The following is an 18,433-nucleotide window of genomic DNA, read 5'->3' on the forward strand; positions in this document are numbered from 1 at the left end:
GCTGAGATGAAGAACAGAAAGAAAAACACCTGAGCAGCACATGCTGAGTAGGAGAGGTGCCTGGTGCCCAGAGGGAATTGTGCATGGCCTTGGGGACAGTGGTGCAGATGGAGCCCAGGTCGCTGAGGGCCAGGCTGAGCAGGAAGAGGAACACGGGGCTGTGCAGGTGCTGGCCGCAGGCTCCGGCACTGATGATGAGGCCGTTGGCCAGGAGGGCAGCCAGGGAGATGCCCAGGAAGAGGCAGAAGTGCAGGAGCTGCAGCTGCCGCGTGTCTGCCAATGCCAGCAGGAGGAAGTGCCTGATGGAGCTGCTGTTGGACATTTCTGCACTCTGGACTGTTGGAAGAAGGCATTGACAAGCTGGGACAGATTCCCCTGAGTCAATCCTATGCTATTTTCTTAGGAATCCCCTCAAAACAACTTCTCCTCCTGTGACAGAACTTGGCTAAGCTTTTTGATTTCTGAGCTCAGGTTTGTGCTGCTGCCTCATCCTCAGCGTTGCTCTCAGCCTGAACACTGGGGGCCCAGAGGGAAAACAGGGCTCCCTGTGCCCCAGTGCAGTCGGACCTGCTGGTCCCCACACAGGTGCCCTTTGCTCATTTCACCTCCCTCTATTTCCTGGTGATTGTACTTAAAATGGGCTTGAAAAATAAAGTGACTTTTTGAAGGCCCCAATTTCAAAACCATTGCTCTAAACCCTTCTTCCTTTCCCTGTGCAGCTGTGGTTGCTCTGGCTCTCTGCTGCCTGCAGTTGTGCCTCCTGGCAGCTGTTTCTCTGGGTCCAAGGCTTGTCCCTGCCAGTGCTGCCAGAGCCCAGCCCAGCCCTGGGGGCTCAGCTCTGCCCTGCAGAGCCCTCCCAGCACAGGGCACTGCCCAGGGGCATCTCCCTGGCAGCAGGGCCTGAAGGGCAGCTCAGACAAAGGGAGATGCTGCAAGCCAAGGTGCTGCTGGTGCTGTCTGCAGGCAGAGGAGTGTGAGGAGGCACTTCCTGAGGGAGATCTGAGGCAGAGCTGCTGATCCCCAGGGCAGCAGTGCAGGAGTCTCAGTGACACAGACAAACCTGAGAGCCCCTTTCCCTTCCCTTGAGGAGAAAGCTGAGAGCAGCTCTGGCCATGCAGCACCACCTCCCCAGCAGGAGGAGTCTGCCCTGAGGGGGGCCGCTCCTTCCACCTCCAACTCCTCCCCACAGCCCATGGGGAGCTCCCAGGCAGGCTGAGAGCTGCCCCTGGCAGGTGGCAGATGCCCTGGCCTGGCAAAGAGCCCTCAGGGCTGCAGGAGCTGCTCTGCAGGACAGCCCTGGGCACCCCTGGCTCCTGCCCACCTTCAGAGCCTGCAGCCGGCCCTGGCAGCAGGAGCCGTCCTGCCCTGTCCCTCTGACAGTGCCCAGGGCAGCCCCGCTCTGCAGCACATCCTCCCCCAAGGCAGGAACGGCAGCAGAGCCATCCTCACAGCCATGGCAGCCGTGTCATGGGCCAGCTCTAGAGGATCCCTGCAGCCAGAGACTCACTGTGTCCCACGCTGTGAAGGTTTCTCCACGAATGAGTTCAGAGCTGTCCTTCCAGCTGCTTTAGCTAGCTCTCTGCTCACTCCTCCCAGGTACCTGCAGGCAGTGCCCTCAGCCCTGCTGGGCAGGCAGAGGAGCTGCTCCTCAGCAGAGCTGCCTCTTTGAAGCTCTCGCTGGTTGCCAGGAGCTTGAGAGTTCCCTCTGTGCCAGGAGCCCGGCCCAGCTCAGCAGCACAGCAGCAGCACAAGGACTTTAATGACCCTCTCAGGCCTTTGGTGTTGTTCACATCAGACTCAGTCCCTCAGAGCGTCTTCAAAAAACTTCTCAAGAACTCAAAGATTCAAAGTCCAAAGTTTCTTGAACTTTTAATGGGTCCCATCAGGACACGACTCACGTGAAAGTGTCCCCAGGTTCCAGTGAGAGCAGAACTCTGGAGGCAGCGATGGCAGGTGGGGACAAGCAAGGGAAAGGTGTCTCTGGTGCTGAGCAAACCTGGCTGTGTTCCCTGAGTGCAAAGGGCCAAGGCCTGAGCCCCAGCCCCTGGCAAGGCAGATCCTGTCCCTCCCTCAGTGCTCAGGGCTCTTGCCGGGGCACTGGGAAGTGGGGATGGGCAGTGCCCAGGGCAGCACCATGGGGCGGCCCCTGCCAGGCTGCTGGGCAGGGACAAGGAGGCACTGAGGCCCCAGGGCTGCAAGGGTCACTTGTCTCCTGCTGGCCTCAGGGCCAGGGCCAGCAGCCGTGGCCAAAGGGCTGCACAAGTTGGCTCTGTCAGGGCCTTGCAGCTGCTGCCCATCCCTCTGCCCTCTGCAGCCCAGGCTGTGCCACGCTGTCCCTGCCCTGCGCCTCTGTCCCTGCAGGCTGTCCTCATCCCCCCGGCTGCCCCACCTGGCTGGCCCCTTCCTTTGCCGGCAGCTCTGCGTCCTGCCTGCCTCTACCTGGGCACACAAAGCCTTGGGCTGCTCCAGGCTCCTTCTGGGGGACGTGTTGCACCCCAGCCCTGCCTGGGAGGGAAATTCCTTTCTCCTGGTGTCCACTCTGGACCTCCCCAGCTGCCCTGTCACAAAGGCCCCTCGGTTCTTTGGGGCCCAGCAGTGCCACAGTGGCCCCTTGGCTCCATGGAACGCCACAGGGTCACAATGGTTCCCTTGGTGCCACCAGCCCTGCAGGGTCACAACGGCCCCTGGGTTCCACGAGGCCCGCGGGGTCACAGTGGTCTCCAGAGGAAGGGCAGCACCGAGCCCCAGGGTTTCAGGGGCAGATGAGACACAGCCACCAGAGGCCAAGGCCAGCCACATCTGTCTGTCCTGGCAGGTTTGTCTGGGAGCAGCCCTTGGATATTGGGAATTTGGGAGGTGGAATCCCAATTTTGGCCATGGGCACCTTGTTGAGAAGGATGGGTTTATTCCACATGAAAGTAAAGCACAAAGTCCAAGAGTTTAGGAAGAAGATGAGAGGTGGCCACCATGGGTGAGGGCAGCCAGACCTGTCTCTCATGGCAGCTTTTGTCTGGGAGCAATCCTTGGATAGACAGAATTTGGGAGGTAGAATTTCAGTTTTGGCCATGGGAGCCTGGATGAGAAGGACGGTTCTTTTCCTTAGGAAGGAAAGCACGAAGCCCCAGGAGCCCCAGGGCTCCTGAGCCAGCCCCTGCTGCCCCGGGAGGGAATTTGGGGAGGGGGCAGAGGGGGTGCGCAGCCCCTGCCGGGGGATGACCCCGGCCCAGCGCCCTTCGTTCAGCACCGAGCTGGGCGTGGGGCCGCAGGAGGAAGAGGCCGATGGGAAGCAGATCCTGCAGGGGAGACAGGGCTTGGGCTCAGGGCAAGGTTCTGCCCTGCACACCTGGCTCAGGTGTGAGCCTGCCCCAGGAAGGGAGCGGGACATTCCCATCCCCACGGATCAGGGCTGGGAGCAGCACTGGGACCAGGGACATGGAAATACTGGGAGCCACTGGGACCGCACTGAGGGGTGAATTATCCCCCCCAGCACCTTTCCAGGCCGCCCTGTGACCTGAGAAATGCTCGCTGGGCCTCAGCCTTGGCCAAGAGCCCCCGGGCTCAGCTGCTCTGAGCTCAGGCGCTGCCGGCTCCCGCAGCCCGCCCAGGGCCGCCCTGCCCGTGCCGGGGCTGTGCTGGAATTCTCTGCTGCTGCTGGGCCACTCGGGGGGTCTGGCCCAGCAGGAAAGGTGACCTTGAGCCAGGAGCTTTCCTTGGCCGCAGCAAAGCCTCAGCATGGAAAGACCTTCCCAGCGCTGTGCCCTGGGCCGGGAGGGATTGTGCCACCAGAGCTGTCCCTCCATTTCTTCTGCCAGGCAGCTCTAGGACATGGAAAGTGGAGAAGCCAGAGCTGCTTCTCAGCTTTTCACAGTCCTCCAGAGGAATCCTGTGTGGGAAGCAGCCTGAGAACAGGGTTGAGGTGCCAGGGCAGGGGAATTCAGAGCCCTTTCCTCCCCCGTGGGCTGAGGCTCTGGCCCTTGCCCTTTGCAATGGCCCTGCAGCTGCCAGAGGGGCCTTTTTGGCTCAGCTGAGAGCAGTCCTGCTGCAAGGCTGTCCTCGAGCTGCTTGGGCTGCACATGTGCCCAGGGAATGCTCATTGCTTGCAGTCTCAGGTGCTGTGCGTGTGCAGGTGTAACTACTGCAGGAGGGAACAGCTCTGCTGGGGGGAGTTCTCTTTTTCTTGGTGGTTTTTCTGTTGAATGAACGTTCCCTGCCAGCTCTTCCCTGCAGAGCTCTGTAGCTGTATGTGCCACTTGTCTGTGGCACTGTGGCTCAGGAGGTGGCCAAGGGGAGCTTGGCCGAGGTGTGGGCAGAGGAATGGCCATCAGGCCAGGCTGGGGGGTCAGCGGCCGGTCAGTTGCGTTGGGTGGCCGCGGCTCTGGACGCTTGTGTGGGAGCGTGTGCAGGGCTGGAAGGCTGGGGCTGCCGCCGCTGTGTCGCAGAGCCGGGAAGGCCGGGGCTGGCCCGGCCCTGGCCCGGCCCCGCCAGTTCTGCCAGCTGCCGGCGGGGACACAAAGGGCAGCTCCGAGCTGCGGCCGCTGCGCTGCGGCCGCACAAACGCAGCGCCCGCAGAGCTCCAGGGCAAGGTGCTGGCCCTGGCTCGGGGCTGGGCCGGGGCCAGCGGCAGAAAATCAACTTGCAGCTCGGGCCCCGCAGCAGGGAGGAGCAGCAATTGCTGGGGGAGAGAGACTCTTGCCAAGGGCCTGCGGGGCCGGGCCCCAGGGAACGGCTTCCCGCTGCCCGAGGGCAGGCTGAGATGGGATGTGGGGCAGCAATGGTTCCCTGGCAGGGCGCTCAGGGCCTGGCACAGGCTGGCCCGAGAAGCTGCGGCTGCCCCCGCATCCCTGCAAGTGTCCCAGGCCGGCTCGGCCATTGGGGCTTCCTGCCCAGGAGGGCTGGGCTGGGCTGGGGCTGCTGAGGGCGGGATGGGCTCTGGCTGAGCCAGCTGAAGGCTGCGCATGATGAGGCCGGGGGGACCCCGTTGCTGAGTGGGTTCTGGGGTATCCCACATTCCTGAAGGGATTTTAGGGTATGTCCCATTCCTGAGGCATTTTTGGGGTGCCCCCCAATGCTTAGGGAGGGGTTCTGAGAGGGGGGCTCTGGTGCTTGGAAGGGGGACCTATTGTCAGGGAGCCGGGGAGCCCATTTTGGGAAGGATGCTGCTGTTTCTGGCAATGTTGAGAGGTTCTGAATGGGCTGTGGGGCCCTGGCTCTCATTTTGGGACTTGAGGTGAGCCCATGGGCACAGCAAGGGCTGAGGAGAGGTTCCAAGCTCCCATTTGGGATGGAGGGATTGAGCGGGTGCCTCCAATAAACTCAATCCCAGCCCCAATGTGTCGATGGCAGCCCCAAATGGCTCGATCCGTCAGCCCCAAGGCCTGGCTGTGGGGAGTCAGGAGCCACAGAAGGGGAATTGGTGTCCAGGAGGGATGGGATGGGATGGGATGGGATGGGATGGGATGGGATGGGATGGGATGGGATGGGGGTTGCATCATGGGGGTGGGATGAAGTTTGGGATTGATGGGGTGGTTTGAACACTTGGAGTGGGGCACTCCAGGGAGGAAAACCAGGAGCTGCTTTTGGGGAGGCACCTGCTGCTTTTTGACAATTTTAGGGCCTCTAAGTGGCTTCTGGGAGGTTGCAGTGAATTTGGGGAAAGTGCCATAAACCCCCCGCAATTTGGGGGGCTGAGGTGAAATCCCCACATTTTGGGAGGGTGAGAGGACCCTAATTGGGAGGGGATCCTGCTGCTTTGCACCCCTTCAATGGGGTGAGAAGTGGCTTGTGAGGGACGGAAGGAAGGAAGGAAGGAAGGAAGGAAGGAAGGAAGGAAGGAAGGAAGGAAGGAAGGAAGGAAGGAAGGAAGGAAGGAAGGAAGGAAGGAAAACAATGCAAGTACTGAATGAAACAAAAAAAAGATAAATAACTGAGTTCTCTTTTAAAAAATATCAATTCCCTCTGAATCCAAAGTTGCAGAAGACTTTTCTTTCCACATTTGGGTTTTGTTTTTATCTCTCATACTTTTTCTGGTTCTTTTCTTTTTTCTCTTGTTTTTAATAGATAAGACCTGCTAGGAAAGGAATGCAGAGCAAAATGAGACCCATTTCTGGCAGGCAATGAAAGTGTCGGCTCCTGGTCTGGTTGCTTTTGTGTGGATCCCTCATCTCTGTGGCACGGGGGGAATAGCAGTGCTGGGAGCCAGCAGCGGGCTCAGGAGCATCCCGCTCTGTCAGCTCTGAGCAGGTGGCACATGTCCTGCTCTCCTGCTGCCCTCCAAAGCACAGAATCCATGGGCAAGTTTAGGCCCAGCTCTGGGCACAGCCAGCATGGCCTGGGCACGGGAACGGGGGCCAAAGCGGGCGGGATCCTTCTGCAGCTGCCTGGTGGTTTCTGGTTTCTGTGCCCAGAGTGCCAGGATGTTCTTAAGAGGTGCTTGTCCATGCAGCCCTTGGACAGGCCGTCCTTGGAAGAGCTCTTCAGTGCTCCTTGGCTGCAGGGTGTTCATGTGCCCTAGAGGATGGCAGGGACCCACGGGCACAGTGTGATCCAGGGGCCTGGCAGGTAACAGCCCCACACAGCTCTTGGCAATCAGTGGCAAAGCAAAGCAGACTATTTTGTCCTGTCTGTAGCTCTGAGCAGGGAGCATCAGAAGGGAACACGCAGCTCTTGGGCTGCAGCTGAGCTGGAGGCCTGCTCTGGCAAGCACTGGTGGCCACCATCCCCCCTGGTTTTGTTTGTCTGGTTCATTGATGGCTGGGGCCCTGGGCAGAACCCTGAGAGCCTGGTGTGGCCCCAGGGAAGGAGAAGGAGCCCCTGGAGAAGCTGTACCAGGTGGGGCTGCTGCTGCTGGAGCCACCAAGGACGAGCTCAAGGACGACAACCTCTTCCTGGAGCTGGCCAGTGGCAGCTGAAGATGATGGACTTTGATTCTGGCACCTTCTCCAAAGACACGCTCCACGGCCAGTGTGCAGGTGAGTCCAGAGCCAGGGGGATGCTCCCAGAGCTGGGCATGGCACGGCCTGGCCGGGCACCAAAGGTTCCCCCTTTGCTGGGGCGGCTGCAGGGAATTCTTCAGTGGCTGCCAAACTGCTTTTGGGCTCTGGGCAGCTGCTGAGGAGGTGGCTGTGCCATGGCTGGCTGCAGGCTGGGCACATGTCCTGCCCTCCTGCTCTGCTCCCAAAGGCAGCAATGCTGGGCAGCTTTGGGCCCTGCTCTGAGCACAGCCAGCACGGCCTGGGCACTGCGGGCGGCTGGGACAAGGCCGTGAAATCCAACATCTGGCCTTGTTTGGGGCTGTATGGTCAAAGTCAGCTCCCTTGGCTCCTCCTTGAGCCCTGGCCAGGCTTAGGAGGAAGCCAAGAGGAGGATGAAAGCAGATGTTCCTGCACTAGAAGTGCTGTCAGTTTGTTTCTCCAGCACTGTCAAAGCTGGGCCCTCTCCCAGCGGGGTTGGAGCCTCAGCTGTGGCTGGAGGCAGCTGCAGGAATTCCCAGTGTCCGGGAGTGGCTCTCCAGTCCTTGGCTGGGACAGCTTCCCCCAGCTGATGGGTGGCTCTGGGTGATGGTAAAGTCTGAGGGTCACTGGGGCTGGATCTTGGTTAATCACTGCAGGCAATCTTTGGCACTGATGACTGGGGGCATTGCTGAGCTGTTCCTGCTGTGATTCTTTGCTAATGATTATGTGCTTTGCTGAGCTTATGCTTTTGTAATTCTTTGCAGATTTGCATTTTATAAATTGCACAATCCCTTCAGTAGGGTCTGTGTCTTTGGTGCTGACCCTGCCCACCAGCAAAACAGGGCCCCATCCTGCCTGAGTGTTACCTGGGAAGACAAAAACCCTCACTCCAAATGTCCCCCCCTTCCTCCTTGTTCCCCCCACTTTATACACTGGCCATGATGTCCTGTGGTCTGGGATATCCCTGGGGTCAGTTGGGGTCACCTGTCCTGGCTGTGACCCCTGCCAAGCTCCCCCTCACCCCCAGCCCCTCCCCAGCGTGGCCGGACGAGGGGCAGGAAAGGCCTTGGCTCTGTGCAAGCTCAGCAAGAACAAAACCATCTCCGTGTGAGCAACGCTGTGCTCAGCACAGAGCCAAACACAGCCCCAGAGAAAGGCCTGGCAAGGAAATTCCCTCTGCCCCAGCCCACAGCAGCACCCCATGGCCATCCACCATCACCACGGCTCCACGGGTTCCTTTCCATGGCCCCGGCCCTGGCCACGGGACCTTGGGCTGGTGGCCATGGCAGCCGACTGTGGCCCAGGGCTCAGTGCCCGTGTCCATGGCAGCAGTGCCCAGCCACGGGCCCTGAGTGCAGGTGACCGTGCCAATCCCCATGGCAGCGGGGCCAAGCGTTGGTGTCCATGGCACCAAAGTGAGGAACGGGTCCCTGTGGCCGCTGCCGTGGCATCAGCGAGTGTCAGTGCAATTGTAGCTGGCACCAGCCCCGGCACCGCTCTGTCCTGAGGGCTGCCATGGCAGCCGAGGGCAGCCACAGGTCTGCGGGCAAGTGGCCACGGACCCTGAGTGCAGCAATGGGTCCTGGGGGGGTTTCCAAGGGAACTGGAACTGATGAGGGTTGCCATGGCATCCAACCCCCTGGGATGTCACACAGCCACCCTGGGATGTCCCACAGCCAACCTGGGATGTCAAAACTCATTCTGTGATGTCACATAGCCACCCTGTGATGTCATAGACACCCTGTGATGTCATAGACACTCTGTGATGTCATGCCACCCATCTGTGATGTCACAGTCCTCTCTGTGATATCACTGTGATAGCTCTGTGATGTCACAGCAGACTCTATGATGTCATACAGCTCCCCTGTGATGTCACACAACCACTCTGTGATGTCACACAAGCACCCTGTGATGTCACAGTCCTATCTGTGATGTCACAACTCTGCACTGTGATGTCACACCAGCACCCTGTGATGTCACAGCCATCTCTGTGATGTCATAGTCTGCCCTGTGATGTCAGAGCCCAATCTGTGATGTCACAGCCAACTCTATGATGTCACAGCACCACTCTCTGATGTCACAGAGCTGCTCCATGATGTCGCCGTAGACTCTATGATGTCATACAGCCACCCTGTGATGTCACACAGCCCCTTTCTGACATCACAGCTGCTCTGTGGCTCTGTGACACAGGCACAGAGGTGTTACCAAAACTTCAGGGAAACAAAACCTCCTCAGCATCAGCGCAGCACGAAGCAGCAGCATTCTTTATTGGGCCGGATGCACGAGGGGAGAGCCCCTCCCAAAGTCATGTGTGCCGAGGTCAGGAATGTTCCTGTTTGCAGACTGTGTTTCACAGACTCATTCCCAGACTGTCCCACAATAAACACACACACGACAATCATTTCCCCAAAATCATTGCATATTTCCCCCACCCCTTTGCACATCCGTTCTTCTGCCCTGGGGCTCTCTTTGGGGGTCCCTGGTGGTCGGTGACCCCAAAGCCAGCCCTGACTGCCCAGTGAACTGGTGAAAGTTGGCACACCTGGGCTGGTTGCTGCCTACAGAATCAGCCTTGTGCGGTTCCATGGCCAGTGGCTTTTGGAGAAGAAGCATTGTATGAACCCACCAGGTGCAAACGGTTTTTCATCTGGTAAATTTCCCCCCTTGGAGGGTTGGGAAGCTTCTCTTCCCTTCAAGCCTTCGTAAGCCTCACTCTGCTCCTTTACTCACATCCCACGAGTTCCTCAGCTGCTTTCACAACCATGTTCTTTACACAGCTCAAAGCAAGTGTCACAAGCACAAGTATTGCTGGGATCCCAGTTAGACTTTGCAAAAGTCAGGCCAACCATCAGTCAGAGAAAATCCAAGTCCTTGAAATATTTTATCCAGTTACTGTCTAATCCTCCCCTTAATTCCCTGCTGGATGCAGCAACTGATTTTATCCTCTCTACCCGATCATCCAATCCAGCATCACATTTGGAATGTGCACACAACAAGTGTTGCTGTTTCAGTTCAAGAATCCACATACTCCCTGTCCATGTAACAGCAATAGGGCTAAAGCCAATCTGCTCTGTAAAGTCATTTTAGCTGTGGCTGGCAATTGTTCCTTTATTTCAGCAAGCCCCAAAGGAGCTGCATTCACTCAGGTTTCCATCTGCAGAGCCCAATGGTGTGTGGCTGCTCTGTTCCTAAAGGCAGATCTTTGCGGAGCAGAGATGAATTCTAAAATCCATCCCGCTGTAGTTCCCGCACTGGGATGTTTCCAAGTTCCATCCCCTTTAACCTTTCCCCACAGTTGGGTTCCCGGTGGTGACTCCTTGCACGAGGGACGGAACGTTAATACCCCCAGTGTCCATGGTGCTCCTGATTCTCCCAGGGCCAAACGTGTGCTCCAAATTCCATCACTTCCCACCCATCCTGGGGCTCCTAAGGATCTGACCGCATCCTGCTGACACTCTGTGCCTCTCCAAGGCTTGCTGTTTGTTGGCTGAGCCCAGGTGTCACTGAGAAAGGCAGAATCATTTCTACAAACACAGCCTAGCCTCAGAGCCTGGGCCACAGCCAGGAGCTGCTGCACCTCAGGATTCCAAACAGCTCAAGTGTCTGTCCCAGGGCAATCCCACTTTTCCTTTGTCCTGGGATCCTTTGGCCTTGACCTTGTTAAATCAGGATATTTTATACCCACCTGTAAGGGGTCCCGTGGAAGGCCTGGGCTCCCTTCCCAGCCCAGACACCCCTGAACTGGCTGGAAACATTCCCATTGTCCTGTCTGAGGGTGATTCCATACTGCTGGAATTTGGCAGCTCCAGGGGCTATCAGTGCAATCTGTCAGCTGATCAATATTTCCTGAGGTAATTTCCAGATCCAGTTTGGAAATGTTACAATTCTCAGCAGTATCGTTCTTATGTGTCCATGGTAAGGAATATTCTCCTTCCATCCCTGTCCAGGTGCCCTGGGTGCTATTTCCTTCCACAAGTGTTCCCAGATTTTTGTCAAATTGCTGACTGAAGCTCCCCACGGAACTGGATTTTCTGCACAGGTTGGTGTTGGCAAACAAGCTGTTACAGGGGTCACATTCTGTCATCTGCCAACATCTTGCACTGACTTTGAAAACCGCATTTCCCTTCCCAGAAGTCAGGAACATCGTTTCTATTTTTATTATAGTTACACAATAATTGATCATCTAGATCCAATAAAGAGTATCCCCTTAGAAAATCCTATTCAATACCTAAAACAATAGGATTGATGTAAAACCCCAAACTCCATGGTGTCAGACAGTCTTGTTTCTGCTGTGTTTAATGTGTGCTTGCTGGTTTTACCCGCATGTGATGAACCCTGAGTTTGATTCCTTCTACCTTGAGTGCAGGGTAGGTTACCAGGAGGACTTGAGATGGTCCCTTCCACTTTGGCTGGATTGTTCCAAAATTCCAGGTTCTGATGTACACCGCATCTCCTGGTTGGAAAGGATGTACAGGCGAGTCCAGCCCCAATGATCTGTTGAGAACCATGCACCTTTTAAGGCTTACAAGAGTTAGTCCCAGTGCTATTAAATATTCATTGCAGCAAAACTTCTGAGACTTCCCTTGTCTTGTTGGTGCCACATGGGAAAGCTTCTGGCCATCCAGAAAAAGGATCCACCAATACCAAAATGTGCCAGTCCCCCTTCTGTCTGGGCAGTTCTGCAAAATCAGTTGGCCAAAATCACCTGGTGATTCCCATGTAACGAGCCCTGGAGGCAGCCTTCTTCCTTCAAAACCAATCCCATCTTTCTCAACAACTGATCTATTATTTTTTGCCATTTTTGTGCTTACTAGATGCCTTTGTAAACTGGCCACCATATTCTCCATTTCCTAATGTGTTTCCTGATGTTTTAGTTCCATTATACATTAATTGTGGAGCTCCAATTACCTGCCCACACGGGGTTACCAATCACCTGCTGGGATTTTCCGTAGCTGCTGCTGATGGGGCTGACTGCCTGTCCTGATCACTGGAATCTGGCTTTTGTTGCAGAACATTCAAGTTTTTGCTAGGTATTAGTGCAAGGAGAGCTTTTTCAGCACCCTCTTGAGCTGTTTGGTCAGCCAATGGAGTCCCTGGATTAACTGGGGAGTCTCCAAACCCATGGGCTTTACAAGGGCGTCAGGGCCACTTCTTTTGGTTTTGGCACACTCTGCAGTAGGTGACTGATTTCTTTTTGTACTCACTGGAGACCTCTGTGCCCTTTCCTTCCATGTGGCTCCCTGGGCGTCTATTATTCCAAACCCAGAGTTCAAATCAGTCCATATGTTCACCTTTTTTCCTTCAGTGATTTCTAGGAAAGGTCATTCATTCTGCTTTTTGTGCTGATGTGTTCAAAGCTAAAGCCTGGGCTTCTATGACCTGGGTTGAGGTTCCCACTGCACACCCAGCTGCCCGTTTTCCATCCGTACCATGCTGCTCCCACCAGGGTGCAGGTCCAGTGCTGGCTCCTGGATGGGATTGCTCTCGAGGTCCCAGAGTCTGCCAGAACACACTTGTTCCATGGATCCCAGGCAGCCATAGCACAAAGATTCCAACCCTTCTCTTAGAAGGGACTCGAACACTTCCCTGTTCCAACCTTGGGTACCTTGAACCAAACCCTGCAAAGCTTTTGCTGCACCTTACAGGCAGGTCAACAGTTTACACTGGGAAAGGAAAAGGTGCCTTTATCTTACCAGGGGTCTTTCTCTGATTTCCTTTGGAGCAGGGATCAAGGGTTCTTCCCAGAATCCTTCAGTGCTGCCTGCAGGTCCTGCCATCCCTCAGATCTGTTGAAATTCAAGAGGATGAGGCCACGGGGTGTCCCAATGGTGCCTTGGTTCCATGGGCCCCACAGTGTAACCATGGTGTCCTTGGTTCTGCAGTGTCACAATGGACCCTTCATTCCATGAGGCCCCACAGTGTGGCAATGGTCCCTTGAGTCCATGAGGCCCCACAAGGTCACAATGGTCCCTTGGTTCCATGGCCCCGCACTCTCACAATGCTCTCCTTGGCTGCACAAGGTCCCGTAGTGGCACAAGGGTCTCCTTGGTGCAGAGACCAGGGCAGAAGGGTTCCACAAGGCCCCAGAGTGTCACAAGGATCTCCTTGGATCTACAGTGTCAGAACTGACCCTTGGTTACACGAGATCCTCCTGTGTCCCAAGGGCTCGTTGGTTCCACAGGGCCTGATTCTCTAACACTTCAGAGATGGTGTAGGACAGTTTCTATTTTCCCGCAGTTTGGTGACGAAAGGAGCACGCTGGGCAGAGCACGGAGATGCTGCTGCTGTCTGCTCAGGGGAAAGGGTCCAACAAGGCTGAGGGGCTGGGAGGCTGCTGGAAGGGCCGTGCCCCACATGGTACAGCTTTCCTGGGAGGCAGGGAACAGCAGGAGAGACACGCACTGCCCCACAGAGCAGCTGGGCAGGGGGACACTGGGCATGAGGAGGAGGAAATGTCCCTCCCAGGGCAGCGTGGGGGCAGAAGCACCCAGAGGGAGGATGAGCTCAGGGCATGTGTGTGTGCCCAAGGCACAGAGGGTGAGGCTGGGCACAGCTCAGGCCAGGGCTGGAGGTGGCAGGGCAGAGCTGGTGGTGGGGCAGTGAGATGGGAGTGTGCAGCCTGCAGGGACACAGCAGCAGCGGTGGGACAGCGCAGGACAAGCTGTGCTGGACATGGCCAAGGGCCCTGGCAGGGCTGGCAGTGTCCAGGAGAAGCCAAGACTTGGTGCCCAGGGTCATGGCAGCGTATCTTCCACCAAGGGCTTAGAGGACACACCTTGTCCTCAGGCCCTGGGGCCTCCTGGGAATAGCCCCAGAAAGTCTGGGCACTGTCAGCCCCCTGTCCTGCCCTCAGCATTCCCCCACATCCCAGCAGCCTCATTTGGGAATGGCTCTGCTCCAGGATGGCATGCTGCAGAGAATGCAGGTAGATTTTGTGCTCACTCCTGGCATGCAGCTGGACAATAAAGCCTGATCCAGCCCCCCCTCAGCCCATGTCTGGCTCTGGCATTGGGGCGGGGCAACTTTGGGAGCAGCCCCAGCCCTGCTCCTGCTCCCGGCTGGGCACCCAGCTGCTGGGACACAGGTGTGTCCTGATGCCACCGTCTACTCCTTTGAGAAGGGGAGGACAGAGTGCATCAGGGAGTTTGGTGTGGCTTACATGCGGCAAGGAGAAGGTGCAGCCCCAAACTGGCTTTCACTTCTAGAACCTTTTGCTATTGCGGGAGCAGCTGCTGGAGCTTTTCAACCGAGCTGCAAGAGTGAAAAGTGTGATGGCATGTCTATCTGAGAAGGAAGGTTCGGTGCCGCAGCCTGTTGTGCACAATTTATATGCTGATAAGAGAAGGGGGTGCTTTTGCAACGTTTTCCTTCCTGACACTTCTGTCTCTGTGAGCTTTAGCTGCTTGGACTCAGGGATACCGAAGGTATGTGAAAGTGACTGGGATGCGAGAATCATGTTGCACAGGGAACAGGGAAGGTCAGCAAATGTTTCCTGTCCTGGCACATCTCTCAGTCTGAACTGCAGCTGCAGATGCTTCACTTCCGCCAAGGACTCTGCCACCTTGAGAGAAGGATGCGCTCTATGGAGTTGAGAAAGAAAGTGCGTCTCACTAGCTTCTTTCCTCTACTTCATAGACAGCAAAGGGGCTATGAAAGGCAGCACTGGCTTTTTGTTCTAGGACTTCTTCTTTACAAGCAGCTGCTGGATGTTTGGAAGGGGGTTTGGGATATGCAAAAATGAGAGGCTAAGATGGTAAGAGGGTAAGATGGAAGTCATCTGGCAAAAGCAGAGCTCACAAAAGGGCCAGCTGAGAAAGCTCTTGCTGCCTACAACTTCAACTGCACCCCTCAAAGCAGCAGCACACACGCTGCTCTCGGCACTTTCCTTCTCAGCTCTACGCACCATCCTAAGCCTTGCCTCTCCCACACTCAGGATCCAAAGACAACGGCACCAGGGACTGCTCACACACTAAAGGCACCAGGACAAAAGGCTCACCAGCTTGGCCTTTGCATTCCCGCTGACAGCTCCACAGCTTGAACCCAGAGAACTGCCTGCTGCCAACAGCCTTTCCAATCACTCTGAGCACCTCATGACAAGGAGCTGCAGCGTGTGGGGAATGAATCTCCAGCAGCCTCCTGCCCCAGGCTGTCCCCCGGGAGCAGCCCTGCTCCAGGCCGTGACTGCCACCTGCACAGCCAAAGGACCCAGAGCCGGTGTTACACACCACGGCTGTGCCTGGCACAGAGACACCAGTGGCCACAAAAGTGGCCATGGCACTGTCCACACACAGTCCCTGCTGCTGCTCCCCCAGCCGCTGGCACCAACTCCCAGCCACCCACTCCTAAAGCCACGGGGCCCACTGGGACACTGCGGGGGCTCGTGGAAGCCAGCGGCCATTGTGACACAGCGGGGCTGCACAGAGCCCACGGTGCTTTGTGACCCGTGGCTCCCAGGAGAGCCTTTGTGATGCTGGGGAACTACAAGGAAGCCTGGCTCCTCTGTGACACCACCACAGAAGCTCAGGGGAGCCCTGGAGACCGTGCTGATGCTATTGAACCTGATGCAACCCTGCCTCCTCTGTGACACCACAGAAGCTCTTGGAGCCCTGGAGACCGTGGTGATGCTATGGAACCTGATGCAACCCTGCCTCCTCTGTGACACCACAGAACCTCTGGGAGCCCTGGAGACCGTGCTGATGCTATGGAACCTGATGCAACCCTGCCTCCACTGTGACACCACAGAAGCTCAGGGAGCCCTGGAGACTGTGGTGATGCTATGGAACCTGATGCAACCCTGCCTCCACTGTGACACCACAGAACCTCTGGGAGCCCTGGAGACCGTGCTGATGCTATGGAACCTGATGCAACCCTGCCTCCACTGTGACACCACAGAAGCTCGGGGAGCTCTGCAGACCGTGGGGATGCTGGCGAAGCTGATGGAACCCTGGGCACCACAGTGACGCTATGGAACCTGGTGGAACCGAGGGGCCACAGTGACACTGTGGGGCCTTTTGGAAGCAACAGGACCCTGGTGGGAAGCCACGGGATGATTAATCCTGCACGAACCTGCTCCAGGTGGGCTCCTCTCTCCCGGCTTCCACAGGTGCTGCTAGGATCCCACTCCGGCACTGGCTTGGCACGGGCTCACGGCTTCCTTTGGCAATGGCTCTGCTCCAGGATGGCATGCTGCAGAGAATGCAGGTAGATTTTGTGCTCACTCCTGGCATGCAGCTGGACAATAAAGCCTGATCCAGCCCCCCCTCAGCATATGTCCGGTTCTGGCATTGGGGCGGGGCAACTTTGGGAGCAGCCCCAGCCCTGCTCCTGCTCCCGGCTGGGCACCCAGCTGCTGGGACACAGGTGTGTCCTGATGCCACCGTCTACTCCTTTGAGAAGGGGAGGACAGAGTGCATCAGGGAGTTTGGTGTGGCTTACATGCGGCAAGGAGAAGGTGCAGCCCCAAACTGGCTTTCACTTCTAGAACCTTTTGCTATTGCGGGAGCAGCTGCTGGAGCTTTTCAACCGAGCTGCAAGAGTGAAAAGTGTGATGGCATGTCTATCTGAGAAGGAAGGTTCGGTGCCGCAGCCTGTTGTGCACAATTTATATGCTGATAAGAGAAGGGGGTGCTTTTGCAACGTTTTCCTTCCTGACACTTCTGTCTCTGTGAGCTTTAGCTGCTTGGACTCAGGGATACCGAAGGTATGTGAAAGTGACTGGGATGCGAGAATCATGTTGCACAGGGAACAGGGAAGGTCAGCAAATGTTTCCTGTCCTGGCACATCTCTCAGTCTGAACTGCAGCTGCAGATGCTTCACTTCCGCCAAGGACTCTGCCACCTTGAGAGAAGGATGCGCTCTATGGAGTTGAGAAAGAAAGTGCGTCTCACTAGCTTCTTTCCTCTACTTCATAGACAGCAAAGGGGCTATGAAAGGCAGCACTGGCTTTTTGTTCTAGGACTTCTTCTTTACAAGCAGCTGCTGGATGTTTGGAAGGGGGTTTGGGATATGCAAAAATGAGAGGCTAAGATGGTAAGAGGGTAAGATGGAAGTCATCTGGCAAAAGCAGAGCTCACAAAAGGGCCAGCTGAGAAAGCTCTTGCTGCCTACAACTTCAACTGCACCCCTCAAAGCAGCAGCACACATGCTGCTCTCGGCACTTTCCTTCTCAGCTCTACGCACCATCCTAAGCCTTGCCTCTCCCACACTCAGGATCCAAAGACAACGGCACCAGGGACTGCTCACACACTAAAGGCACCAGGACAAAAGGCTCACCAGCTTGGCCTTTGCATTCCCGCTGACAGCTCCACAGCTTGAACCCAGAGAACTGCCTGCTGCCAACAGCCTTTCCAATCACTCTGAGCACCTCATGACAAGGAGTGTGGGGAATGAATCTCCAGCAGCCTCCTGCCCCAGGCTGTCCCCCGGGAGCAGCCCTGCTCCAGGCCGTGACTGCCACCTGCACAGCCAAAGGACCCAGAGCCGGTGTTACACACCACGGCTGTGCCTGGCACAGAGACACCAGTGGCCACACAAGTGGCCATGGCACTGTCCACACACAGTCCCTGCTGCTGCTCCCCCAGCCGCTGGCACCAACTCCCAGCCACCCACTCCTAAAGCCACGGGGCCCACTGGGACACTGCGGGGGCTCGTGGAAGCCAGCGGCCATTGTGACACAGCGGGGCTGCACAGAGCCCACGGTGCTTTGTGACCCGTGGCTCCCAGGAGAGCCTTTGTGATGCTGGGGAACTACAAGGAAGCCTGGCTCCTCTGTGACACCACCACAGAAGCTCAGGGGAGCCCTGGAGACCGTGCTGATGCTATTGAACCTGATGCAACCCTGCCTCCTCTGTGACACCACAGAACCTCTGGGAGCCCTGGAGACCGTGCTGATGCTATGGAACCTGATGCAACCCTGCCTCCACTGTGACACCACAGAAGCTCAGGGAGCCCTGGAGACTGTGGTGATGCTATGGAACCTGATGCAACCCTGCCTCCACTGTGACACCACAGAACCTCTGGGAGCCCTGGAGACCGTGCTGATGCTATGGAACCTGATGCAACCCTGCCTCCACTGTGACACCACAGAAGCTCGGGGAGCTCTGCAGACCGTGGGGATGCTGGCGAAGCTGACGGAACCCTGGGCACCACAGTGACGCTATGGAACCTGGTGGAACCGAGGGGCCACAGTGACACTGTGGGGCCTTTTGGAAGCAACAGGACCCTGGTGGGAAGCCACGGGATGATTAATCCTGCACGAACCTGCTCCAGGTGGGCTCCTCTCTCCCGGCTTCCACAGGTGCTGCTAGGATCCCACTCCGGCACTGGCTTGGCACGGGCTCACGGCTTCCTTTGGCAATGGCTCTGCTCCAGGATGGCATGCTGCAGAGAATGCAGGTAGATTTTGTGCTCACTCCTGGCATGCAGCTGGACAATAAAGCCTGATCCAGCCCCCCCTCAGCATATGTCCGGCTCTGGCATTGGGG

This window comes from Aphelocoma coerulescens, unplaced genomic scaffold (genome assembly GCF_041296385.1).
Source record: "Aphelocoma coerulescens isolate FSJ_1873_10779 unplaced genomic scaffold, UR_Acoe_1.0 HiC_scaffold_164, whole genome shotgun sequence".
Taxonomy (NCBI): Eukaryota; Metazoa; Chordata; class Aves; order Passeriformes; family Corvidae; genus Aphelocoma; species Aphelocoma coerulescens.